Consider the following 13,424-nt stretch of genomic DNA (forward strand, 5'->3'; position numbering starts at 1 on the left):
ATCATTAGGGATCCTTTTGCTTCAGCAATGTAAGCTGCTGTGTGGGTTTTGGGAAATTTTGTTACCCCTAAAAGAATAGTTGACAGCTTGGCCTCATCTCTAATGAAGTGACATGTCATAGCAAGGTAAGCATCCATGTTTATGGAGCTGACACTGTCCCTATCTCAGCTATTGCATTTTCTTTGGTAATCTTGTATTTTTGATCCAGTTTTTCTTTCAAAGCTTTCCTGCTTGGAATGGTGTATGTGGGGTCCAAAAGCTTGATAAAAGTATTAAAACCATCATTTTCCACAACTGACAGTGGCTGGGAATAAAAAATGATCATGTCCAGTAAGGCTTCATCCAGCTGTTGTTGTCTAGACACTGTATAAGAACATTGAAATAAGGCCAACATACATAAACTTTTGCATTTAGATAAATTGCATTAAAAAACTGCATGACCTACTCACATTTACTTTAGCAATGATTTTATTTCATGAGAATTTATTTTGTAAAGGTGACAGAAACAACATTGAATGTATGTGTTTAAACTGATTGGAAGATTATAAAGTAATGACATATGACCAATAAAATATACCAAACTGTGAGCTCTCAATATTGCCACCAGTATGTGGTGCTGATGTGCTCTCATGTTTTGCATGAAGGTGTCTCAGCATTGAGGATGTGTTTTTATTAAATGACAGCTCCTGGGAACACAGCCGACATCGCACCTTTAAAAAAATATGTCATTTAATTAGAATAACACAACACTCTTTATGGTTTATGTAAAATAACAAAATAAGATGCATTATATTTAGTACTTACCCTATTTCTAGATACAGAAAAGGCACTCAGGATTTTACTGTCTCTTAAATAGTCAGTAAGATATGGGATAGTGCCGAAACTTTGAACCAGTCATGCCCATTTCCGGTGGTTCATTGACATTTTCGAAGCTTCAAACGTCATAGTCACGTGAGAGTAACTGACTCAATACAAGCTTCGGTACACGGTGTCGAATTAGCAAGTGTTGGAAAAGTGACACAAGCTTCGAAGCTTCGGTATCGAACGTCCCATCCCTAATCACAATATTTGTATACAAGTCTGGGGTACTTGTGACACAACACATCTTTTTTTACAGCTGTGATCTCTGGCATTGGTGTGACCCTTATAACAAAACTCACAAACATACGGCACATCCATGAATGCCTTCACAATTTTTTATCAAGTAATAATGACCATCATGGAGGTACAGAAACTCAGTGTTGGTATGTGGCTTGTAATTAGTTTGGTACTTCTCTAAATCACCCGAACTACTCTTGTGGAAAACGACTATTTTAACATCAAACTTATATTAAGAGTGACCAATGTCATTAAACCCGACTCCATGGTTGTGTGTGTAGCCAGCGTTTGTCTGTATCTGTTCAGCTATAATTTCTAATGTGTTATGTGGGTTTAGGAAAGAAGCAATACAAATTCAAAATACAAGTTATATCAGATGTTTGTCTGTTCCTATCAATCACCTGATTGTGACGAACACCACCATTTTTACTCATGGCTATCGAGACAATCAACACCAAACTATCGTCCATTTTAATGCTTTTGTTACTCTGCATAATCCTTTCAATAGCATCTGAAAATCTGTCTACACTGTAACCATCTCTTAAAGACAACACAGTATTAACATCAGATGTTAAACTACCATCTCTTAGAGTGATGTCAAGAACACCACCATCACCAGCCAACACCCTGGAGAACGACACAATTTCTGATAGTGTACATAGGATATGTATGAAGCCACGTCTGTGGATGGAGCATCACGTAAATTCAACGATCTGTGTAGTACAACACTGTTAAACAGACCCCTAGCCACTACAGTATAATCATCTACAATACCACCATCTTTCACTAACTTTGCTATGTCACCATCAGATAAACCAAAGTTAGGAGCTGATGGATCAAGTGTTGGGTATCTATGTGTCGACACACCATCACCTGTCTGTTCTATGTTTGTGTTGTGTATTATTTTGCAAATGACTTTCTAGCTTGGCCATAGCAGTCGCATACTCATCGTTAAGACAAACTGCTCGCTCGTCGTGAGACAATTGTTGGAAAACTTTAAAAATAGGATCATTACATGTCATCTATTGTTTGCTCCCAACTACCATCTAATCTACACCGTTTTGTTGATATTTCTTATGATGATTGCCTACTGTTTGTTAATCATGTATCCAATGTAGTTTGTAAAAATCTATGTGTGTTACCACCATTAATGTTCGCTCTGTTTTGTGCATTATTTTGCAAATTACATTCTAGTGCGGCTATAGACAAATCATACTCGTCGTTTAGACAAGCTGTTTGCTCGTCGTGAGACAATTGTTGGAAAACTTTAAAAATAGGATCATTACATGTATTGTTGTCTGACTCCCAAAACCTTTTAGATGCCATTTTGTTTATACCAAAATAACACTAATACATACATGTTTGAGCTTGTACTGATGAGCTGATTTATTTAAAACCTTTAAACAACAACAGTTAAAATACAGTCGCAACAAAAACAACAACAGCAACAATCGTTTAGAACCTGACGGCCCAGCTATGGGAATTAATGATGATACTTTTACTTGTAAAAACCTGTTTAAATTATACAACGTATTATATACATTACTATTGTGTACAGCCTGTTTCTTGGGCTGGAGAGGGGAGGACTGGAGGAGAGGGGAGGACTGGAGGAGAGGGGAGGACTGGAGGAGAGGGGAGGGAAGGAGAGGGGAGGACTGGAGGAGAGAGGAGGGAAGGAGAGGGGAGGACTGGAGTAGAGGAGGAGAAGAGGGCTGGAGGAGAGGAGGAGAAGAGGGCTGGAGGAGAGGGGAGGGAAGGAGAGGGGAGGACTGGAGTAGAGGAGGAGAAGAGGGCTGGAGGAGGAGAAGAGGGCTGGAGGAGAGGAGGAGAAGAGGGCTGGAGGAGAGGGGAGGGCTGGAGGAGAGGGGAGGGGAGGGCTGGAGAGGGGAGGACAGGAGAGGAGAGGGGAGGGCAGGAGAGGGGAGGACAGGAGAGGAGAGGGGAGGGCAGGAGAGGAGAGGGGAGGGCAGGAGAGGAGAAGGGAGGGCTGGAGAGGAGAAGGGAGGGCTGGAGAAGAGGAGAGGGACGCCGCCACTGCCTCTGGAGGAGAGGAGAGGGACGCCGCCACTGGAGGAGAGGAGAGGGACGCCGCCACTGCCACTGGAGGAGAGGAGAGGGACGCCGCCACTGCCACTGGAGGAGAGGAGAGGGTCGCCGCCACTGCCACTGGAGGAGAGGAGAGGGTCGCCGCCACTGCCACTGGAGGAGAAGAGAGGGTCGCCGCCACTGCCACTGGAGGAGAAGAGAGGGTCGCCGCCACTGCCACTGGAGGAGAGGAGAGGGTCGCCGCCACTGCCACTGGAGGAGAGGAGAGGGTCGCCGCCACTGCCACTGGAGGAGAAGAGAGGGTCGCCGCCACTGCCACTGGAGGAGAGGAGAGGGACGCCGCCACTGGAGGAGAGGAGAGGGACGCCGCCACTGCCACTGGAGGAGAGGAGAGGGTCGCCGCCACTGCCACTGGAGGAGAGGAGAGGGACGCCGCCACTGGAGGAGAGGAGAGGGACGCCGCCACTGCCACTGGAGGAGAGGAGAGGGTCGCCGCCACTGCCACTGGAGGAGAGGAGAGGGTCGCCGCCACTGCCACTGGAGGAGAGGAGAGGGACGCCGCCACTGGAGGAGAGGAGAGGGACGCCGCCACTGCCACTGGAGGAGAGGAGAGGGTCGCCGCCACTGCCACTGGAGGAGAGGAGAGGGTCGCCGCCACTGCCACTGGAGAAGAAGAGGGACACCACGACTTCCATTATAGTGTTAAATAAAAAACTACAGTGTTATTTTAACACTAACCCAGTGTAGTTATATCTTGTGTAGAGTTAAATAAAAAACTACAGTGTTATTTTAACACTAACCCAGTGTAGGTTATATCTTGTGTAGAGTTAAATAAAAAACTACAGTGTTATTTTAACACTAACCCAGTGTAGGTTATATCTTGTGTAGAGTTAAATAAAAAACTACAGTGTTAGCAGTAATACTTTTATAGTGCTTATATATTTCTTAGTGAGAAATATAAATGCTAGAATTAATTTACCGCTCATGTCAGTGCTGTTTAACCATCAGAGTGTGAACGTCTTTTTGACAGTTAATACAACTAAACACCGAGCTCCTAAAAATGTGATATAAAACATCAAAACTAAACATGCAAATCAATTAAAGATCAATGCAGTTTTACAAGGTTTTATACACTGATCAGCCATAACATTAAAACCACCGTTTCTACACTCACTGTCCATTTTAATCAGCTCCACTTACTACAACCCCTGGCAAAAATTATGGAATCACCACTCTTGAAAGATGTTCCGTCAATTGTTTAATTTTGTTGAAAAAAAATAAATCACAGACATGCCACAAAACTATCATTTTTCAAAATGTCAACCTTCTGGCATTAAGAAACAATAAAAAAAGAAACAAATATAATAGTTGTGATCAGTCACAATTGCTTTTTTTAGATCAAGTAGAGGAAAAAAATATGGAATCACTCAAATCTGAGAAAAAAATTATGGAATCACTCTGTAATTTGCAGTTTAAAAACAAAACATCTGCAGCAGATTAGATTTGCTAATTATTCTTCAGTTTAAAAAGAGTGCTTACACCTCGGAGAGCTGTTGCACAAAGCAGATTGTCATGAATCATGGTTCCAACACAAGATATGTCAGTTGAAACAAATGAGAGGATTATAAAACTCCTTCAAGAAGATAAATCATTGTGGAATGTCGCAAAAGATGTTGGTTGTTCCCAAGCTGTGTTTAAAATCTGGACCAAGTACAAACAAAATGGGAAGGTTGTGAAAGGGAAGCATACTGGTAGACCAAGTAAGACATCAAAGCATCAAGATAGAAAACAAAGCAATATGTCTTGAAAACAGAAAATGCACAACAAAACAAATGAGAAACAAGTGGCCGGAAAGTGGAGTCAATGTCTGTGACTGAACTGTAAGAAATCACCTAAAAGAAATGGGATTTACATACAGAAAAGCCAAACAAAAGCCATCATTAACACCTAAAAAGAAAAGAACAAGGTTAAAGTAGGCTAAAGAAAAGCAATCGTGGACTGTGGGTGACTGGATAAAAGTGATCTTCAGTGATGAATCGCGAATCTGCATTGGGCAAGGTGATGATGCTGGAACTTTTGTTTGGTGTCTGTCCAATGAAATTTATGAAGATAACTGCCTAAAGAAAACATGTTAATTTCCACAGTTGTTGATGATATGGGCCTGAATGTCGGGTAAAGGCACAGGGGAGATGGTCTTCAATAAATGCCAAAGTCCACATTGAAATTTTGGACGCTTTTCTTATTCCATCAGTTGAAAGGATGTTTGGTGATGATGACTTCATTTTTCAAGATGATAATGCATCTTGCCATAGGGCAAAGGACGTGAAAACTTTCCTTCAAGAAAACATATAATGTCAATGGCATGGCCTGCAAATAGTCCGTATCTCAATCCATTTGAAAATCTCTGGTGGAAATTGAAGAAAATGGTCAATGACAAGGTTCCAACCTGCAAAGCTGATCTGGCAACAGCAAGAGACAGTTGAAGGCAGATTGATGAAGAATACTGTTTGTCATTAGTTAACTCCATGCCTCAGAGAGTTTAAACCATTATAAAAGCCAGAGGTGGTGCAACAAAGTAATAATGGTGCAGTGTTTTCTAATGATTCCATAATTTTTTCCTCAGATTTGAGTGATTCCATATTTTTTTCCTGTACTTGATCTAAAAAAAAGCAATTGTGACTGACCACAACTATTATATTTATTGTTTCTTAATGCCAGAAGGTTGACAGTTTGAGAAATGATAGTTTTGTGGCATGTCTGTGATTTATTTTTTTTCTACAAAATTAAACAATTGAAAGAACATCTTCCAAGAGTGGTGATTCCATAATTTTTGCCAGGGGTTGTATATAGAAGCACTTTGGTGTTTTACAATTACTGACTGTACTCCATCTGTTTCTCTTCTATTAAGGCACTCCTAGTACTGCAGTGACACTGACATGGTGGTGGTGTGGTAGTGTGTGTTGTGCTGGTATGAGTGGATAAGACACAGCAGAGGTGTGGTTCTACAAAATTAAACTGAACACAGCTAACTTAAGCTAAACTAAACATGAACAGAAAAACAACATGACTGACCGTAAACAAGAGCTATTAACATGACCGTAAACAAGAGCTATTAACATGACCGTAAACAAGAGCTATTAACATGACCGTAAACAAGAGCTATTAACATGACCGTAAACAAGAGCTATTAACATGACCGTAAACAAGAGCTATTAACATGACCGTAAACAAGAGCTATTAACATGACCGTAAACAAGAGCTATTAACATGACCGTAAACAAGAGCTATTAACATGACCGTAAACAAGAGCTATTAACATGACCGTAAACAAGAGCTATTAACATGACCGTAAACAAGAGCTATTAACATGACCGTAAACAAGAGCTATTAACATGACTCTAAACAAGAGCTATTAACATGACCGTAAACAAGAGCTATTAACATGACTCTAAACAAGAGCTAGAACGTGACTGTAAACAAGAGCTAGAACGTGATTGTAAACAAGAGCTAGAACGTGACTGTAAACAAGAGCTAGAACGTGACTGTAAACAAGAGCTAGAACGTGATTGTAAACAAGAGCTAGAACGTGACTGTAAACAAGAGCTAGAACGTGATTGTGAACAAGAGCTAGAACGTGATTGTAAACAAGAGCTAGAACGTGACTGTAAACAAGAGCTAGAACATGACTGTAAACAAGAGCTAGAACATGACTGTAAACAAGAGCTAGAACGTGATTGTAAACAAGAGCTAGAACGTGATTGTAAACAAGAGCTAGAACGTGACTGTAAACAAGAGCTAGAACGTGATTGTAAACAAGAGCTAGAACGTGATTGTAAACAAGAGCTAGAACGTGACTGTAAACAAGAGCTAGAACATGACTGTAAACAAGAGCTAGAACATGACTGTAAACAAGAGCTATTAACATGATTAAACAAGTTATTAACATGACTTACAGAACCAACCCGAGTCCTGTTCAGAAGTCCAACAAAGCCAAACCAAAGAGCACACAATCCAAACATTTCCCACTTCTGTGCTCCAGTGCACCTCTTAAATAGTGTGCAGCTGGAGCCAATCAGTTCAAATGAACCAATCATGAGAGGGCGTGGCAGGAGACAGTGTGCTCACTGAGAAGGGGGCATGGCAGACAAGATGGTGTTAATGGATATTTGTAGTAAATCTGAACATTTTACTATTAGATTAACAGTTAAAAATAAAAGTAAATAAAACAATTTTTAATGATATTTCGCTTCAGTAAGAACATTTGTAACAAACACAGCCTGTAATTTACTGTGAATTTAAAACTTAGTTAAATTAAAGTGTATTTTAGATCTTTAAAAAGAAGCTCTTACACTAAATGTGATGTTTAAAGAGAAGAATTCTATTTAAAATGATGAATAAAAGTGTTTTAATGTGATGAAGGTAATAAAGCTGAAGTGTACTGAGGTCGTGTCCTGATATCACTGCTACACTAATAAAACAAGTGATTTTCTGATGATTGTGATGTAATAACATTAAACATGATTTACAGTCACGTCTCCACTGTTCACTAAGCCATGTGATTTTAGCTCAACACAAACCTCGTTCATCTGACCTCGGCTTCGTCCTACAACAAGAAGGTTCGGCTGTCGTTCTTCTTTTTGTCGAAGATGTTCTTCAATACTGTTGCAAGACTTAAAGGTGAAAAAAACATTCCAATCACATTCAACCAAGAACCAGAGCACAAAAATGTAGAGCTTTATCTTCTTAACACCTTATAATCCACCACAAGTCTGTCAGCAGCATCTGTAGCATCACATGTGTACTAGTGTTGAAGCACTCAACTGTCCAGAAGTGCTTTTACAGACGTCCAAAATCTCCCGGAAGTTCCGGGAGTCTCCCGCATATACAGAGCGGCTCCCTGATGCCCGCATATACAGAGCGGCTCCCTGATGCCCGCATATACAGAGCGGCTCCCTGATGCCCGCATATACAGAGCGGCTCCCTGATGCCCGCATATACAGAGCGGCTCCCTGATACCCGCATAAACAGAGCGGCTCACTGATGCCCGCATATACAGAGCGGCTCCCTGATGCCCGCATATACAGAGCGGCTCCCTGATACCCGCATAAACAGAGAGGCTCCCTGATGCCCGCATATACAGAGAGGCTCCCTGATGCCCGCATATACAGAGCGGCTCCCTGATGCCCGCATATACAGAGCGGCTCCCTGATGCCCGCATATACAGAGCGGCTCCCTGATGCCCGCATATACAGAGCGGCTCTCTGATACCCGCATAAACAGAGCGGCTCCCTGATGCCCGCATATACAGAGAGGCTCCCTGATGCCCGCATATACAGAGCGGCTCCCTGATGCCCGCATATACAGAGCGGCTCCCTGATGCCCGCATATACAGAGCGGCTCCCTGATACCCGCATAAACAGAGCGGCTCCCTGATGCCCGCATATACAGAGCGGCTGCCTGATGCCCGCATATACAGAGCGGCTCCCTGATGCCCGCATATACAGAGCGGCTCCCTGATACCCGCATAAACAGAGCGGCTCCCTGATGCCCGCATATACAGAGCGGCTCCCTGATGCCCGCATATACAGAGCGGCTCCCTGATGCCCGCATATACAGAGCGGCTCCCTGATGCCCGCATATACAGAGCGGCTCCCTGATACCCGCATAAACAGAGCGGCTCCCTGATGCCCGCATATACAGAGCGGCTCCCTGATGCCCGCATATACAGAGCGGCTCCCTGATGCCCGCATATACAGAGCGGCTCCCTGATGCCCGCATATACAGAGCGGCTCCCTGATACCCGCATAAACAGAGCGGCTCCCTGATGCCCGCATATACAGAGAGGCTCCCTGATGCCCGCATATACAGAGCGGCTCCCTGATGCCCGCATATACAGAGCGGCTCCCTGATACCCGCATAAACAGAGCGGCTCCCTGATGCTTGCATATACAGAGCGGCTCCCTGATGCCCGCATATACAGAGCGGCTCCCTGATGCCCGCATATACAGAGCGGCTCCCTGATGCCCGCATAAACAGAGCGGCTCCCTGATGCCCGCATATACAGAGAGGCTCCCTGATGCCCGCATATACAGAGCGGCTCCCTGATGCCCGCATATACAGAGCGGCTCCCTGATGCCCGCATATACAGAGCGGCTCCCTGATGCCCGCATATACAGAGCGGCTCCCTGATGCCCGCATATACAGAGCGGTTCCCTGATGCCCGCATATACAGAGCGGCTCCCTGATACCCGCATATACAGAGCGGCTCCCTGATGCCCGCATATACAGAGCGGCTCCCTGATGCCCGCATATACAGAGCGGCTCCCTGATGCCCGCATATACAGAGCGGCTCCCTGATGCCCGCATATACAGAGCGGCTCCCTGATACCCGCATATACAGAGCGGCTCCCTGATGCCCGCATATACAGAGCGGCTCCCTGATGCCCGCATATACAGAGCGGCTCCCTGATGCCCGCATATACAGAGCGGCTCCCTGATGCCCGCATATACAGAGCGGCTCCCTGATACCCGCATATACAGAGCGGCTCCCTGATGCCCACAACGAACGAGCGGCCAAGAGCAACACAAACTTTATTCTTGATCGCGTATTAAATCCGTTATCTGATATATAACCTAGTGCACTGTGTAGGGAACATAAATTGATTGTCTAATATAATGTGTAAATCATCATCTAGTTATACTTTCTAGTGCACTATGTAGTGAACATGAATGTGTTATCTAATACACTATCTAGTGCACTATGTAAGGAACATGATTAATTATGTAATACACTATCTAGTGCACTATGTAAAAAACACAAATCATCATCTAGTTATACTTTCTAGTGCACTATGTAGTGAACATGAATGCGTTATCTAATACACTACCTAGTGCACTATATAGTGAACACCTTTATCCAAAGCGACTTACAGTACAGTTACAGTATACAGTCTCAGCAATTGAGGATTAAGGGCCTTAATCTAGTGCACTATGTAGGGAACATAAATCTGTGATCTGATATACAATCGAGTGCACTATGTAGGGAACATAAATCCGTTAACTAATACGCTATCTAGTGCACTATGTAGGGAACAAAAATTTGTTAACTAATACACTATCTAGTGCAATAAGTAAGGAACATGAATCTATTATCTTTCACACTATCTAGTGCACTATGTAGTACACATTAATGTGTTTGTGACGCGAACAGTTAGCTTAATAGCTCAGTTAGCAGCTCCAAATAGTTCTGTTATCACCCATATCGTGGGGGTCGAGGTCCGGGTCCGGGGGTACCTCCCTGAAATGAGTTTTTGTAACTTGGGATGTCTGCTTTTAGGACTTTTGGAGTGAAAGATTCACTTTCATCTATTGATCAGTGAATGAAGTAAATAAAGAGCAGATGAAACCAGAGCTCGATCATCACTCATTCATCTTTAAATGAAGAATTTCCTGACATGTAATTAAATATGATGTCAGTGATGTGAGCAGCTTTCATATAAGCCAACAAACATGGTAATACTCTGGTCCTCACCACTGTGGCAGTAAGAGCTGGACTTCATCTGAGCCTGATCCAGAACAGTGGCTTCACTTCATTACTAATAGAAATGTGAACTAATACTTTAACCGTGTTAAACATGTTTAAGAAAGAACAAAAACATCAGTGAAATGTCTAGAATTCAAGTTTATTGGTGTTTAAATGAAACAGACTACAGTCCACGTGACTGAAGATCTGGGGGGTCTCCTCAAGATCATCTCTTTAATACCATGGACAGGGATCTTCTGTGGTTGTTGGACTGCACTGGTGAGGATATTTGAGCAGCAGAAGTTGATGTAGAGCTGATGTGTGACACTACAAACATAATACACTCATATTAGCCAGTGTTTAATGTTCACAATCACTGACTGTATTTAAACATTTCGAGTATTGAAGCAGTGCTATAATACATTAGGAGTGATGTACCATGATGCGCTGGTGCTGGTCTAATAGTCTCCTCTCATCTACTGTCATTTACAACACAGTGTACGATGTGCTGGAGCTTCCTGTGGTTCTGGTCCGATGGTCTGACAGGCAGTTGTGGTTCTACAACCAGCAGTTGTGGTTCTACAACCAGCAGTTGTGGTTCTACAGACAGCAGTTGTTGTTCTACAGACAGCAGTTGTGGTTCCTCAGCCAGCAGTTGTGGCTCTAAAGCCAGCAGTTGTGGTTCTACAGCCAGTAAATGTGGTTCCACAGCCAGCTGTTGTTGTTTCTCAGCCAGCAGTTGTGGCTCCAAAGCCAGCAGTTGTGGTTCTTCAGACAGCAGTTGTGGCTTCTCAGCCAGCAGTTGTGGTTCTACAGCCAGCAGTTGTGGCTCCAAAGCCAGCAGTTGTGGCTTCACAGCCAGCAGTTGTGGTTCTTTAGACAGCAGTTGTGGCTTCTCAGCCAGCAGTTGTGGTTCTACAGCCAGCAGTTATGGCTTCTCAGCCAGCAGTTGTGGTTCTACAGCCAGCAGTTGTGGCTTCACAGCCAGCAGTTGTGGTTCTTCAGCCAGCAGTTGTGGCTTCTCAGCCAGCAGTTGTGGTTCTTTAGACAGCAGTTGTGGTTCTTCAGACAGCAGTTGTGGTTCCTGAGCCAGCAGTTGTGGTTCTACAGTCAGCAGTTGTGGCTTTACAACCAGCAGTTGTGGTTTCTCAGCCAGCAGTTGTGGCTTTACAGCCAGCAGTTATAGCTTCTCAGCCAGCAGTTGTGGTTCTTCAGACAGCAGTTGTGGCTTATCAGCCAGCAGTTGTGGTTCTTCAGCCAGCGGTTGTGGTTCTACAACCAGCAGTTGTGGTTCTTCAGCCAGCAGTTGTGGCTCTAAAGCCAGCAGTTGTGGTTCCTGAGCCAGCAGTTGTGGCTCTACAGACAGCAGTTGTGGTTCTTCAACTAGCAGTTGTGGTTCTTCAGACAGCAGTTGTGGCTCTAAAGACAGCAGTTGTGGTTCTACAACCAGCAGTTTTGGTTCTACAGCCAGCAGTTATGGCTTCTCAGCCAGCAGTTGTGGTTCTACAGCCAGCAGTTGTGACTTTACAGCCAGCAGTTTTGGTTCCACAGCCAACAGTTGTGGTTCTTCAGACAGCAGTTGTGGCTTCTCAGCCAGCAGTTGTGGTTCCTCAGCCAGCAGTTTTGGTTCCACAGCCAGCAGTTTTGGTTCTTCAGACAGCAGTTGTGGCTTCTCAGCCAGCAGTTGTGGTTCCTCAGCCAGCAGTTGTGGTTCTTCAGACAGCATTTGTGGTTCATCAGCCAACAGTTGTGGTTCTTCAGACAGCAGTTGTGGCTCTACAGCCAGCAGTGGTGGTTCTTCAGCCAGCAGTTGTGGTTCTACAGCAGTTGTGGTTCTTCAGCTAGCAGTTGTGGTTCTTCAGACAGCAGTTGTGGTTCTACAACCAGCAGTTGTGGTTCCTGAGCCAGCAGTTGTGGCTCTACAGCCAGCAGTTGTGGTTTCTCAGCCAGCAGTTGTGGCTCCACAGCCAGCAGTTGTGGTTCTTCAGCCAGCAGTTGTGGTTCTTCAGACAGCAGTTGTGGTTTTACAGCCAGCAGTTGTGGCTTCTCAGCCAGCAGTTGTGGTTCTACAGCCAGCAGTTGTGGCTTCTCAGCCAGCAGTTGTGGTTCTACAGCCAGCAGTTGTGGCTCCACAGCAAAGCAGTTGTGGTTCTTTAGCCAGCAGTTGTGGCTCTACAGCCAGCAGATGTGGTTTCTCAGCCAGCAGTTCTGGCTCCACAGCCAGCAGTTGTGGCTTCTCAGCCAGCAGTTGTTCTTCAGCCAGCAGTTGCGGTTCTTTAGACAGCAGTTGTGGCTCTACAGCCAGCAGTTGTGGTTCTTCAGCCAGCAGTTGTGGTTCTTCAGCCAGCAGTTGTGGTTCCTCAGCCAGCAGTCGTGGTTTTACAGCCAGCAGTTGTTGTTCCTGAGCCAGCAGTTTTGGTTCCACAGCCAGCAGTTGTGGTTCTTCAGACATTAGTTGTGGCTTCTCAGCCAGCAGTTGTTGTTCTTCAGCCAGCAGTTGTGGTTCTACAGACAGCAGTTGTGGTTCTTTAGACAGCAGTTGTGGCTTCTTAGCCAGCACTTGTTGTTCTTCAGCACACAGTTGTGGTTCTACAGACAGCATTTGTGGTTCTACAGAAGTTGTGGCTCCACAGCCAGCAGTTGTGGTTCTTCAGCCAGCAGTTGTGGCTCTAAAGCCAGCAGTTGTGGTTCTACAGACAGCAGTTGTGGTTCTTCAGCTAGCAGTTGTGGTTCTTCAGACAGCAAATGTGGCTCTAAA

General features: G+C 44.5%; 1 long non-coding RNA gene, 1 pseudogene and 1 gene segment (V, D, J or C); 1 reads left to right on the forward strand and 2 right to left on the reverse strand.

The window, feature by feature from the left end:
- Window positions 1-13,424, reverse strand: part of LOC134316941 (zinc finger protein 850-like) — a 1,214,164-nt pseudogene that overhangs the window by 1,098,582 nt on the left and 102,158 nt on the right.
- The window catches only part of LOC134317556 (Ig kappa chain V-III region MOPC 63-like), a 152,592-nt gene that overhangs the window by 3,127 nt on the left and 136,041 nt on the right, over window positions 1-13,424 (forward strand).
- LOC134317967 (uncharacterized) lies at window positions 10,806-12,210 on the reverse strand. The gene is made up of 2 exons (XR_010013311.1): window positions 11,105-12,210; window positions 10,806-10,993 (listed from the first exon to the last, which is right to left on the reverse strand). It is a non-coding gene; the product is annotated as an uncharacterized LOC134317967 (long non-coding RNA).

Source organism: Trichomycterus rosablanca, chromosome 1, assembly GCF_030014385.1.
Source record: "Trichomycterus rosablanca isolate fTriRos1 chromosome 1, fTriRos1.hap1, whole genome shotgun sequence".
Taxonomy (NCBI): domain Eukaryota; kingdom Metazoa; phylum Chordata; class Actinopteri; order Siluriformes; family Trichomycteridae; genus Trichomycterus; species Trichomycterus rosablanca.